The following is a 13160-nucleotide window of genomic DNA, read 5'->3' on the forward strand; positions in this document are numbered from 1 at the left end:
TTTAGCGCCCTTTTAAGCATTCTAGTACAGTTAAATAGTTAACACACACATGGATGCAGCAGTCTAAGGCACTGCATCTCAGTGCAAGAAGCATCACTACAGTCCCTGGTTCGAATCCAGGCCTTATCACGTCCGGCCGTGATTGGGAGTCCCATAGGGTGGCGAACAATTGGCCCAGTGTTGTCCGGGTTTGGCCGGGGTAGGCCATCATTGTAAATAAGAATTTGTTCTTAACTGACTTGCCTAGTCAAATAAAGGTTACACACACACCACACTGACCAAAAAGTTATTTTGTTGGCATTTACGCATGTCCCCATTACCAGTAAAACATAATCAAAACCTATTTCTTTCACTAACTTGCTGTGCTGTTTCGTTGTTCATTTGTTTAGTCGTTTCATTCTCAACCAGGATTTCTATGGAACGCCTTTTGGGTCTTCGCATGTCAAACAAAATTACACTATTTGATGTGCCAAATAAGCTTGTTGACCAACCGGGACCTAAATATGACTGCAAGTCACATAATTTAATGCTTTCATACATTTTTTTTTTACGTAGTTATTACACATTGATTACACTATCACTCGTATTTCATATGTCAGAACGATCCATCGATACGTATGCTATGATGCTGGTAAAGCTAGCTAGCTCATGGATGCAAACAATGTTCTTCCCCAAAAACATAGCAAAATGACAATCTAGGTTTCATCATCTAAAATAACCCTAATTTATAAGACAGTTCGTATTTGATTAATGGTGGTCGGACCCATCTATGTGAAGCTAGCCACAATAAGGATTAGCCACAATAGTGGACTTTGTGTTTAGCCTTCAGAATAAAGGTATGGCATAATTATATTTGTATTCATTTGCATCACTGTCAATGACACACTTTTATTTTGAAGGCAAACCGCTATTATGCCTAATCCTTATTGTGGCTAGCTTCACAACACAAGGTACAGTCGAGCCTCACTAGCCAGATGAAGCTAGCTGGCTGCTTATAACGTTAGCTTTGGGCAACAGGGTTAAGTAGCTGGCTAGCTATTTATTTTCTTGAACTGAAGATCAATTTCTATAGGCGAACAACAAGTGGCTACCTAGCTAATACTTACTCTCTAGGATTCTGAAATCATTGCTAAGAATAATGAAAATGACTGCAGTTTCTACTGGTCATTGTTTTCAGGCTGGTTGTATTGGTGCTAGCTAGCTACAAAGTAAAGCTAGCTACCCCAGAAGTTGCAGTCAAACAAATTATACTTTATTACCAATGCGGTATTGTAAACACATCGTTCGTGGCCGGTGCTTGTTTACAGACTTTATTTGTACAGCTTTGACAGTGCTACTGTATGTTTTTTGACGCTCAAAGACCCAAACAGCATTCAATACTATGTATGTCGTGAAGCTAATAGCAGTGACGCTATTACTGTGTAACTCCGGTAGGGCAGCATCTGAAAAATAGTGCACTTGGTAGTGTGTACCGGTGCTCGACCAGTCGCGAAAGCCAACATCACCCATGACAGAGAACGGTTGATTGTCAAGGGCAATGAATTCCATTATCTTGGCTTTAATGGATTTCGCCTTTGAATTGTCTCGCTGAAATTGTCTTACTTTCAAATGACTGCTCGACTTGTTGACTGCTTGATCCACACACAATTTTACGTGGCGTCATTACGTCATGTACCTACATTATATAGATATGCATGGTGGCTTTGACATCGGTTTTTAGCATCGACGTTAAACTAGACATCGGCCAATACCGATGTTGGCATTTTTTGCTAATATCGGCCTATTCCGATATGTTCACCGATTTTGTATTTTTTTATTATTATTATTTTTTTTTATTGTGCATCCATAATATTTAGGCTATGTTTTCATAACAATTAAACTTTTCTACCATGTTGGATCTATTTGCCAGCTAACAATTTCCTGGCTACTCACTAGCACGTGAGATTGTTTGAGACCTTGTGGTGTTAATTTTCTATCATGCCTGCGACAAGAAGTTGATCGTTAGTGGTGCAATGGATCACAAAACTCAAAGTTCGGATCGGATCACGGTTTGGAGTCAAGGATCTGATAATTTTCCGGATCAGCAAAGAAAAAGAAGGGAGACAACTTTGCTTTCCGTTTATTACTTAAAGAACACTTAAAGCAAGGAACTTTTCAATGTTTAAATAAAATCTTAAAGTAAAATATTCAATACTCAATCGTTAAATTAAAGCAATAGGAGGCATGATACCTTCTTCCTTTGAACAATAGTGAATGAAAAAATAGCCTGTGTCCACATCATCAAAGGAAAGCAAAGCAGACCTGAGCTTATAACTTCAAATTATTTTTCAAACAGATTAGGATGTCTACATTGTCTGGGGAGAGGGTAGACCTCTTTGCAGTCACTATGTCCCCTGCCGTGGAGAACACCCTCTCGCTAGGAACTGAAGTGCCAGGCACACCCAGGTGACATCTTGCCACCTTGGCAATGTGAGGTTATTTACACTCATTGGTTTTCCACCATGCCAGTGGATCACCATCCACTGGAATTGCCGCTTGCTGCCTTGTAGGATGCCACCTCCCCTTTGGTGTTGGCAAACGTCTTCCCTGTGTCCTTGTTTGCGAAGGTCTCCCCGACAATCTCCTTCATGGCCTAATTATTTTGTGGAGGAGATGCCTCTGAGTCTGTTCCTGTCGGCTCTTTTTTATTAAACATGTTTTTATTTCACCTTTATTTAACCAGGTAGGCTAGTTGAGAACAAGTTCTCATTTGCAACTGTGACCTGGCCAAGATAAAGCAAAGCAGTTTGACACATACAACAACAGAGTTACACATGGAATAAACAAACATACAGTAGAAAAAGTCTATACACAGTATGTGCAAATGAGGTAGGATAAGGGAGGTAAGGCAATAAATAGGCCATGGTGGCGAACTAATTACAATATAGCAATTAAACACTGGGATGGTAGATGTGCAGAAGATGAATGTGCAAGTAGAGATCCTGGGGTGCAAAGGAGCAAGATAAATAAATACAGTATGAGGTAGTTGGATGGGCTATTTACAGATGGGCTATGTGCAGTGATCTGTGAGCTGCTCTGACAGCTGGTGCTTAAAGTTAGTGAGGGAGATATGAGTCTCCAGCTTCAGTGATTTTTGCAGTTCGTTCCATTGGCAGCAGAGAACTGGAAGGAAAGGCGGCCAAAGGAAGAATTGGCTTTGGGGGTGACAAGTGAGATGTAACTGCTGGAGCGCATGACAAAACGGATGGCACTGTGATAGACTGCATCCAATTTGTTGAGTAGAGTGTTGGAGGCTATTTTGTAAATGACATCACCGAAGTCGAGGATCGGTAGGATGGTCAGTTTTACGAGGGTATGTTTGGCAGCATGAGTGAAGGATGCTTTGTTGTGAAATAGGAAGCCAATTCTAGATTTAATTTTGGATTGGAGATGCTTAATGTGAGTCTGGAAGGAGAGTTTACAGTCTAACCAGACACCTAGGTATTTGTAGTTGTCCACATATTCTAAGTCAGAACCGTCCAGAGTAGTGATGCTGGACGGGTGGGCAGGTGCGGGCAGCGATCGGTTGAATAGCATGCATTTAGTTTTACTTGCATTTAAGAGCAGTTGGAGGCCACGGAAGGAGAGTTGTATGGCATTGAAGCTCGTCTGGAGGTTAGTTAAGTGTCCAAAGAAGGGCCAGAGATATACAGAATGGTGTCGTCTGCGTAGAGGTGGATCAGGGAATCACCAGCAGCAAGAGCGACATCATTGATGTATACAGAGAAGAGAGTCGGCCTGAGAATTGAACCCTGTGGCACCCCCATAGGCTCTGTGCCTTGACCCTGCAGAAAAAAATGACTTGATCTATTAAACTAACAAATTATTTATTTTCATATTTCATGGAACTATAATTGTGGCAATAACATTTAATAAAAGCCATTATTATTCCAAATAAAAAATGGGTGATTCTAATAGCAATAGCATAGACTAAGATTTGACTGCAGTATATTAAGTAATTCACTCATTATTTAATTTGTTTACCTCTTCAGTGGCAACAATCTCAGTGGTGAGATCACTGTATGTCCTCCGGTGTAGGGCAGGGTCTAGGTGAGACAGAGACTTGAACCTTGGATCCAGTGCAGTAGATCTATGAAGGTAGTCCTGTACATTAGGGGGTATTTGGGGTTCAGGTCCTCTCTAATGGCAGCCTTGACATCTCTAGTGATGGTACTGTCTTCCTCACTTGGGGCCATGGATTGTAGAATTCTTGTTTTCAGAGGTAGGATCATGGAAACAGATGGTGCAGTTTCAGTTCTCAATAGGGTTGTAGCTGTTTTGAGGGGTTTGAGCACCTGGAGGACCTCCCCTGCCACTTTCACATCATCAGACAAGGTGAGGATGTCTTTATTTATTTTTTCAGGGTCTTGTCTGTCAGTGCAGAGTATACAGTTGCCTGCTGCTCAAGATGGCGCTTCAACATGTCATAAGTGGATTTCCATCTTGTGACACCGTGTACGAGCTTGTGGGTCAGTAGCTGTAGCATTTCTTGCTTGGTGTTAAGCACATGAGCGGCTGTTGTGCATCGGTGGAAAAAGGAAACCACCTTCCTGATCCTCCCAAGGAGGCGGTCCATCTGGTTCACTGAGATTCCCCTTTGGGATGCTAAATTGATCACATGTGCAAAGCAAGCTATCTGTGGCCCCAGCATCTATCACTGCATTTACTTGGTTCTTGGCATTATCTGTGGTGGTTGGGATGTTGCTGTTGCTAGCTTCCACTCTGCTACTGCTCCTAGCAGTACCTGCGCCGGATTTGTGCCTGTGACTCTCATCGAGGGGGCGTGTCTGTAGCACCGGACTTCATCTCCCACTCCTCTGTGGTGTAGTGAACAGTCACGTAGCTTTCTGTTGCCCTGGAGGTCCACTCCTCTGTGGTGTAGTGAACAGTCACGTAGCTTTCTGTTGCCCTGGAGGTCCACTCCTCTGTGGTGTAGTGAGCAGTCATAGTCACGTAGTTTTCTGTTGCCCTGGAGGTCCACCCGTCTGTGGTGAGGGCAACAGAGGATGCCTTGGATAATTTGTTGACAATTTTGATATTTTCCTGTTCATAAAGATCTGGCACAATCTTCATACTGAAGTGGGTGTGCGAGGGGATTTCGTAGCATGGCTCAAGCACTTTCACCATATTTTTAAACCCTTTGTTTTCCACAACAGAATATGGCCTCATGTCTGCAGCGATAAACATCCCAATAGATTTGGTGATGACTTTAGTCCGGTCTGATTCTGCAGCAAAGGGCTGCTTAAATGCCGCGGTGAGAAGTTTGTCTCTTGGCTGAGTTGTCTCCCGTCACTGACACACCAGGGTGATGACGCTTTAAATGTGTGGCCATGTGTAACCGATGTGAAATGGCTAGTTAGTTAGCGGTGGTGCGCGCTAATAGCATTTCAATCAGTGACGTCACTCGCTCTGAGACTTGAAGTAGGGTTTCCCCTTGCGTTGCAAGGGCCGCGGCTTTTGTGGCGCGATGGGTAACGATGCTTCGTGGGGTGTCAGTTGTTGATGTGTGCAAGGGTCCCTGGTTCGAGCCCGGGTTGGGGCGAAGAGAGGGACGGAACCTACACTGTTACACATGCTCGATGTATTTCCATGATCATACGGCTTTCTTGTGGCACAATGCCTATACACTGTAATGGTGTTGTCCACCACCCTTCTTCCGTCATCATATTTGACAGGGATGCCAAAATGCTCCCATACATGAGACTTAAATAAAGCAGGAGGCTTTTCCAGTTCTTCAGCTCCTCAGCTAGCCATGCCTGTCACTGGTCTTTTTTTCTTCATTGACTTTTGCAACGCGAGCATCCAGGATTGATTCGTTGGGATTTAACATGCCCCGTTCACGTGAACAGTAGACACAACTGCTTTTAAAAAAATTATCAAATCAACCTTCAGGATTCAAAGTATAACACAGCACACATCTGTCTTGTCTATCTTTTCACTGCAACTCTGCATCGAGATTTAGGGAATTATTACTTTAAAAAGTAACAGCGGCAGTAAAAACTGTATTTCACACTATGATGGTTAAACTTTGAAATTGATCCGCGGTTCACATGCATGCCGAACCGTGGGAGGTAACGGATCAACTACGGTCCGTTACACCACTAGTGAATGTGCATTATGCATGGTTCTGGTTCAATGTGTAACAAAAAGGGCATTTTGATAGATTGACTTGAAAGCCAAATCAGTGACTACATTTTTCTTTTTAAAACAAGGTTAAAGTATGTTGATAAAATAATGTCATTATTAGTGGGTCTTAATATTTGTGGAAGGCTCATATTTAGCCTATGTATAATATCACAAGGTCTGAATTCGTTAGATTTTTGCTGACTGTTTGAAATGCAATGTATTTTACCTTTTTTTAGAAATATTTATTTATTTCACTAGGCAAATCAGTTAAGAATAAATTCTTATTTTCAATGACGGCCTAGGAACAGTGGGTTAACTGCCTTGTTCAGGGGCAGAATGACAGATTTTTACCTTGTCAGCTCGGGGATTCGCTCTTGCAACCTTTCTGTTACTAGTCCAATGCTCCAACCACTAGGCTACCTACCACCCCATGAACATCAAGCTGGCAGGGTTGAGACACAAGATGATGGATATATTACAATATAGATTTTTTTTATTATTTTATTTTCTAATTAATCACAAAAGACTGAGTTGGCCTGGCTGGCTGTGATCCTGGTCGTGAGTTCAGTGTCTGAGAGTTTGTTTTCTGACAACCGTGAAAGTCTGCGAAAACAGCAGGTGATTTGTTGTAGGCCCTGCTTAGTTACTAAAATGTGACTCGCTTGGATGTGGTTGGGTCAAAGGGTGTCTTTAGTTGAATTTCACCAGCCTTTTTGCTTTCCTGGTCTCAAATCTGCATCCTGGACATTGTGGGATGCTAATTTTGGTGTGCCATATATCAAATACCCCAAGTCCATTGGTCATCACTCCCGGGGTGAGAGACTGAGGTACTGTTCCACTATCATTTCTTAACAAGAACATAAACTGAGCGTGACCAAAACAACATTCTTCTGGTTTTTCGAGGTCAATGTTTTTGTTTACTTTAGTTTGAAGATAAGGCGCTGGCTGTGGAAAGTTTTGCATGAGAAGATTTTATTATTTTGTTTTGCCCTTTGTAATCTTATCCCTGGATGTAATGAGAAGTATGAAAGAGCTTAGTGTGTCATGGCTGTTGTGTTCTCAAGTGATAAAGCGGTTGGTTATCTGAGCCGACAGGGAGCTAGTGTTTCTGTGGGCCTGATTGAGCAGTCAGTGGCTCAGCCTGAGCCTCAGATCAGAGCAGTGCTGACCCAGCACTGACTGCAGGGCTGGGTGAGGTGCAGCAGAGGCAAACTGGGCAGAGAGAGAGAGAGAGAGCGAGCAAGAGCTAGTGAGGTGAGTGGTGGTCGGTGCTATGGCACTTTGCCGTAACCTGCTTAGTTTATCATCAGCAGCACCTCTCAATGGCATGTGTGGGTCCCATGTGGCTCAGTTGGTAGAGCATGGCGCATGCAACACCAGGATTGTGGGTTCGATTCCCACGGGAGACCAGAACAAAAAAGTAAGAACATCTATGCATCTCACTACTGTAAGTCGCTCTGGATAAGATTTAAATGACAAAAAATGTGTTGTGTTAGAGAGAGCTAATCAGAATATAGGCTTTTATACAGCCTAACCCTCTGGTCCTGTTAGAGACCATTGTTGCTGAAAGTGAATGGTACCACCATGCCTTGAGATTTGGAAATTACGTTATTGTTGTAAAAAGGGCTTGGGATTCTGTTGTGAAAGGGGGTCTGAAGGCTAGGATAAATTGTGACCTTCACAGGGTAATCTCTTGCATGTCAGTCAATGGCTGTTTGTTTCCAAGTCAGAAAAAGTGGCAGATTCTTTCTCTATTTTTGCTGATAGCGACAGTCAGAGAGGCTTGAGGACAGCAGCCATAGGAGCCAGGCTGGAGGAAATACAGCAATATAAAACTTGAAGTATTAGCAACGGTTGTCACTCAGTCAGAGCAGTAAAATCCAACTGTCACTTCTTGTTTGACCTCCACTTTAAACAAGTCCCTCCGCAGATGCACTGAGCTGAATTGCTATTCCAGACAGGCGTTGTGTTCTGTCTGACACCTGCATTGTCCAAATGCCAGTAACCAGTCAGAGACTGAGCCCTCTGTACACAGACTGGTGGATTTAGCAGCCAGCGCCTGTCTGCTCTGCACTGCCTGCTGAATTGGGCTACTGCCTGAAATACTGCCTGAAATCAGCACCGGGGTGAAATGCCCTGCACTAGTTTTAATACCATATAGAGCACGTGTCAAACTCATTCTACAGAGGGCCGTGTGTCTGTGGGTTTTCGCTTCATCCTTGTACTTGATTGATGAATTAAGTTCACTAATTAGTAAGGAACTCCCCTCACCTGGTTGTCTAGGTCAGTGGTTCCCATACTTAAAAAAAAAATGTTTTTAAAGGAACTTAGTCCGGCTTTAAACTTACTCTTGAAAGTTGAAATGGTAGATTGCACAGGGTACAATTTCAAAATTAGGTAGTGCATCATCAGTTCCTCTTGTCATGTCAGTCATTGCATACCTTAGAGAACTATTTATAACTTGTCAAAAATGTCCAGATCAACTAGCCCATGTCAGCTAATGTTTTTTAGCCCATAAATATTGTTGTAATTTTTTTTGTCACTTAAATGTCACATGTATAGAATTGCAAGAAGATTAGCTTTAAACTGCTACATTTTCTTTGCACTCCATGACAAAATGGGTAGAATTGCAGGAATTAAGCTTTAAACCTGCAAAATTCTCTCCACCAATAAGAGGGGTGTGAACAGTTTGTGTCATGAACAGTGCTTGTGCCCATAGAAATAGACGGGGCTTGCGCAGGTGGGGTGCGGGATGATCCCCAATGCTGGAATAGGGGCCCCAGGTGGATAAAGAACCCCTGGTCTAGGTCTTAATTGAAAGGAAAAACCCTCGGCCCTCCATGGAATGAGTTTGACACCCCTGCTATAGAGGTAGCAAACAAGGGTGCTGCTCAGTGCTCAGCTCAAACCAGCTTAGCGTATGTTGTTTATGTCTCCTCTAGTCCCATGTTTTTGTCCTCTTCAGCTGGCTGCATTTCCTGGAGTGTGTGTGTGTGTACAGTGCAGGGCTGATGATGGTGTTTCTGCAGGAGGGAGTTTGGCTGGCTGTAATCACAGTTCATAGTCAGTGTTGATGTAGTCCACTAGGTTAGGCAGTATGACATGAATACCAGAGAATCCAGCCATGGAAATCACCCAGGGAACTACGGCAGTCAATATTCAATTTATTCTGAATCGAGTCACGGCAAGCAATCGGATGTGTTCAAGTAGTGTCATTTCCATATTAGAAAGTGTTTTAGGTCATACGCTTTATCTCTTCCCAGGATTTGGGCATAAGAATGCATTATGTGATGTGCCGTCTCAATCTGCCACGCTATTTCAGTCTTACTGGAGTTGTTTTGCTTGTCAGAAGGTTAGGCTAGGCTGCATTTTCCTCACTAACCACCACACCTATGAGCCACCTTTTTTTTGTAGCATGAATTATCTTTACAGATAGGACTATAAAGAGCACTCTTTTAACCTCCTAGCTTGGTCCTACATCCTTTGAAAAGGGCTTTTGCTTCCTGTTTTAGCAGCACAATGCCACCTGTATAGGGTTAAAATGGGGTCAGTGCTCTTGTAAGAGAGTCTCTTGTCAGTGACCTCCTTTATTGTGAGGATTTGGTTGCAATGGAGCTGTGGAGTGACACAGAACATGCCACAGGGAAGAAAAGCAGCAGCCTCGTTTTGTTTGGACTCCCTTTGTCTGAAATCTTTCAGTGATCAATGATTGGCGGATCTCTTGCCATTTCCCTCCTTTGTCTGCGGTTGTCGAGCTCTGGAGTGAATTATGAAATTCCATTACGTCCGGCTAGTGTGTGTGTGTGTGTGTGTGTGTGTGTGTGTGTGTGTGTGTGTATAGCCTACATGTATTCCTATTAAAGGGGGGGGGGGGTTACAAAGGATGCATTGAATTGAAGCAAGAATGTTAACTTCTATCATGTAGTTGTGTAGAGGCTGCTGCACATCCTTTTTTATTACTCACATTGTGAAAAATGGCCCCAGAACAGAAGTACTTTCACTTCATTCAGCTGCAGATTGCCGTGGATTGAGATGGAAGCTTGCTGGAATTTGAAAGGCTGGAGCCACATTTTAAAGTGCTTGTGCAAGCCTGACTGTGTGTGTGTGTGTGCGCTCAGTCAAAGGGAATCACCCGTCTTCCTGTATTTGACAATCCAGGGTTTCGTGGCACGGGTTGACCAGGCCGTCGTGTCAGCTTTCTGTAATGAATCGTAAATTGCCCCCCTGCTCTCACCCCATCAGGGACCAGGGGCCTGGCCCTCATTTGTCAAGGTGCGTGCGCACAAAAAATACTCTAAACATTGTGTGCTCCAGTTTTCCCGCAAGGTTAGTATTTATCCATTTTGAACTTTACTAGAAAGTGTGTATCTCCACCAAATCTCAAACCGTGCCTGCACAAAACTTCTAGTAGGTTGATCAACTGAATTGCAAGGAAATAGGCTTATTCTTACTTTGAGGTAAATGGCAGGTGTTTGATGCACAGGAATTATAACAATGGTAAGCTAATAAAATCATCAAAACGTAGGCCTAATGATAAAACGGATGCATTTGCCATTGGTAAGGGAATCGCACAGCAACATGTCGTCTAATGTATATTTAACTTTTATTATAAAGGCTTTAATCATATTGAAGAAAATGTCCTTTTCTGACTTAACTGCTTTTAAATTATTACCGCTACACAACAAATAGTAGGAGCTTGACGTAGCCTATTTAATTTCAGAGCCAATATGAAGGCAAGAGATGGATGCACAATCATGTATTGATAAACAAAATATTGGACAATTAGTATTTTGCATTGACGTGTGGGCTGTAGCATTTACTTTTCAATTGTTTGAAAGGACAACCAATCTTGCAGAATGCGCGGCCAAGGTTAGGCACTCGCAGGGCTGCATGCATTTTTTGCTTGGAAAATTTACAACATTCTACCCACAACTCTACAGAAATATGTGATCAAATTTGCCATTGTGCTTTATTTTAGGAACAGTCTTGGCCCAGTTCCAACATCTCCAAATCGTACAGCAAATGAGGGTGTTTTACCAATAAAAGGTGATTTGAGGGTGTTTTCCAGCGGGATTGTAGCGCTCGTTCACGACCACACAAATATAATAAGGCTCTGATTTATCAATGAAAACGTGTATACGTTGCGTGCAACAGTTTGATACATCCCAATAATTTAATCTCCACATCCTAGAATCTCCACATACGCCAGAATTTAGTAAGACATTTACGCACGGTTGATAAATGAGGCCCCAAATAAGGTCTAGCTACATCAACACCACCAGCTGACCAGGGATGGAGGAGAGTGGATACCGGAGAACATTCAAAATGTTAATTGCTGTCTTCTCTCTCACCACCACCATCTCTCACCCATCTCCATTACTGTGTATATATATTACACCCACCCGTTCAAAAGTTTGGGGTCACTTAGAATTTTTTTTGAAAGAAAAAAAAAAAGTTACGAAAAAAAGTCAATTAAAATAACATCAAATTGATCAGAAATACAGTGTAGACATTGTTAATGCCTTATGTTTAATGGAATATCTACATAGGCGTACAGAGGCCCATTATCAGCAACCATCACCCCTGTGTTCCAATGGCACGTTGTTAGCTAATCCAAGTTGATCATTTTAAAAGGCTAATTGATCATTAGAAAACCCTTTTGCAATTATGTTAGCACAGCTGAGAACTGTTGTTCTGATTTAAGAAGCAATAAAACTGTCCTTCTTTAGACTAGTTGAGTATCTAAAGCGTCAGCATTTGTGGGTTCGATTACAGGCTCAAAATGGCCAGAAACAAAGACCTTCCTTCCTGAAACTTGTCAGTCTGTTCTTGTTCTGAGAAAGGAAGGCTATTCCATGCGAGAAATTGCCAAGAAACTGAAGGTCTCGTACAACGCTCTGTACTACTCCCTTCACAGAACAGCACAAACTGGCTCTAAGCAGAATAGAAGAGGAGTGGGAGGCCCCGGTGCACAACTGAGCAAGAGGACAAGTACATTAGTGTCTAGTTTGAGAAACAGACGCCTCAGAAGTCCTCAACTGGCAGCTTCATTAAATAGTACCCGCAAAACACCCGTCTAAATGTCAACAGTGAAGAGGCGAATCCGGGATGCTGGCCTTCTAGGCAGAGTTGCAAAGAAAAAGACATATCTTAGACTGACATATAAAAAATAAAAGATTAAGATGGGCAAAATAACACAGACACTGGACAGAGGAAGATTGGGGGAAAAAGTGTTAAGGACAGACAAATCTAAGTTTGAGGTGTTCGGATCACAAAGAAGAACATTGAGACGCAGAAAAAATGAACGGAGGCCAGAGGCGTGCTTGACGCCATCTGTCAAGCATGGTGGAGGCAATGTGATGGTCTGGGGGTGCTTTGGTGGTGGTAAAGTGGGAGATTTGTACAGGGTAAAAGGGATCTTGAAGAAGGAAGGAAATCACTCCATTTTGCAACGCCATGCCATACCCTGTGGACGGTGCTTAATTGGAGCCAATTTCCTACTACAACAGGACAATGACCCAAAACACAGCTCCAAACTATGCACAAACTATTTAGGGAAGCAGTCAGCTGGTATTCTGTCTATAATGGCGTGGCCAGCACAGTCACCGGATCTCATCCCTATTGAGCTGTTGTGGGGGCAGCTTGACCGTATGGTACATAAGTGCCCATCAATCCAATTTGTGGGAGGTGCTTCAGGAAGCATGGGGTAAAATCTCTTCAGATTACAACAAATTGACTTCGAGAATGCGAAAAGTCTGCAAGGCTGTAATTGCTGTGAATGGAGGATTCTTTGACAAAAGCTAAGTTTGATGGACACAATTATTAATTACATTAAAAATCATTATTTATAACCTTGTCAATATCTTAACTATTTCCTATTCATTTTGGAACTCATTTCATGTATGTTTTCTTAGAAATGTCCAGGTTTTCCAAGTGACCCAAAACTTTTGAATGGTTGTGTGTGTATAAACTCAGCAAAAAAAATAAACGTCCTC

General features: G+C 42.6%; 1 protein-coding gene across 9 annotated transcripts in view; it reads left to right on the forward strand.

Annotated features, from left to right (window-relative positions):
• LOC106567988 (protein FAM222B-like) overlaps nt 1–13160 on the forward strand; it is an 83314-nt gene that overhangs the window by 17650 nt on the left and 52504 nt on the right. The window contains exon 1 of one of the 9 annotated variants that reach the window (XM_045693559.1): nt 7279–7419. The exons of 7 other annotated variants lie outside the window; for them this stretch is intronic. The gene's annotated coding sequence lies outside the window, so the exon portion shown is untranslated. Of the gene's footprint in view, nt 1–7278; nt 7586–13160 lie in introns of those variants that run through there. One more of the 9 variants, XM_014137948.2, reaches the window with a different exon arrangement.

This window comes from Salmo salar, chromosome ssa13, assembly GCF_905237065.1.
Source record: "Salmo salar chromosome ssa13, Ssal_v3.1, whole genome shotgun sequence".
Taxonomy (NCBI): Eukaryota; Metazoa; Chordata; class Actinopteri; order Salmoniformes; family Salmonidae; genus Salmo; species Salmo salar.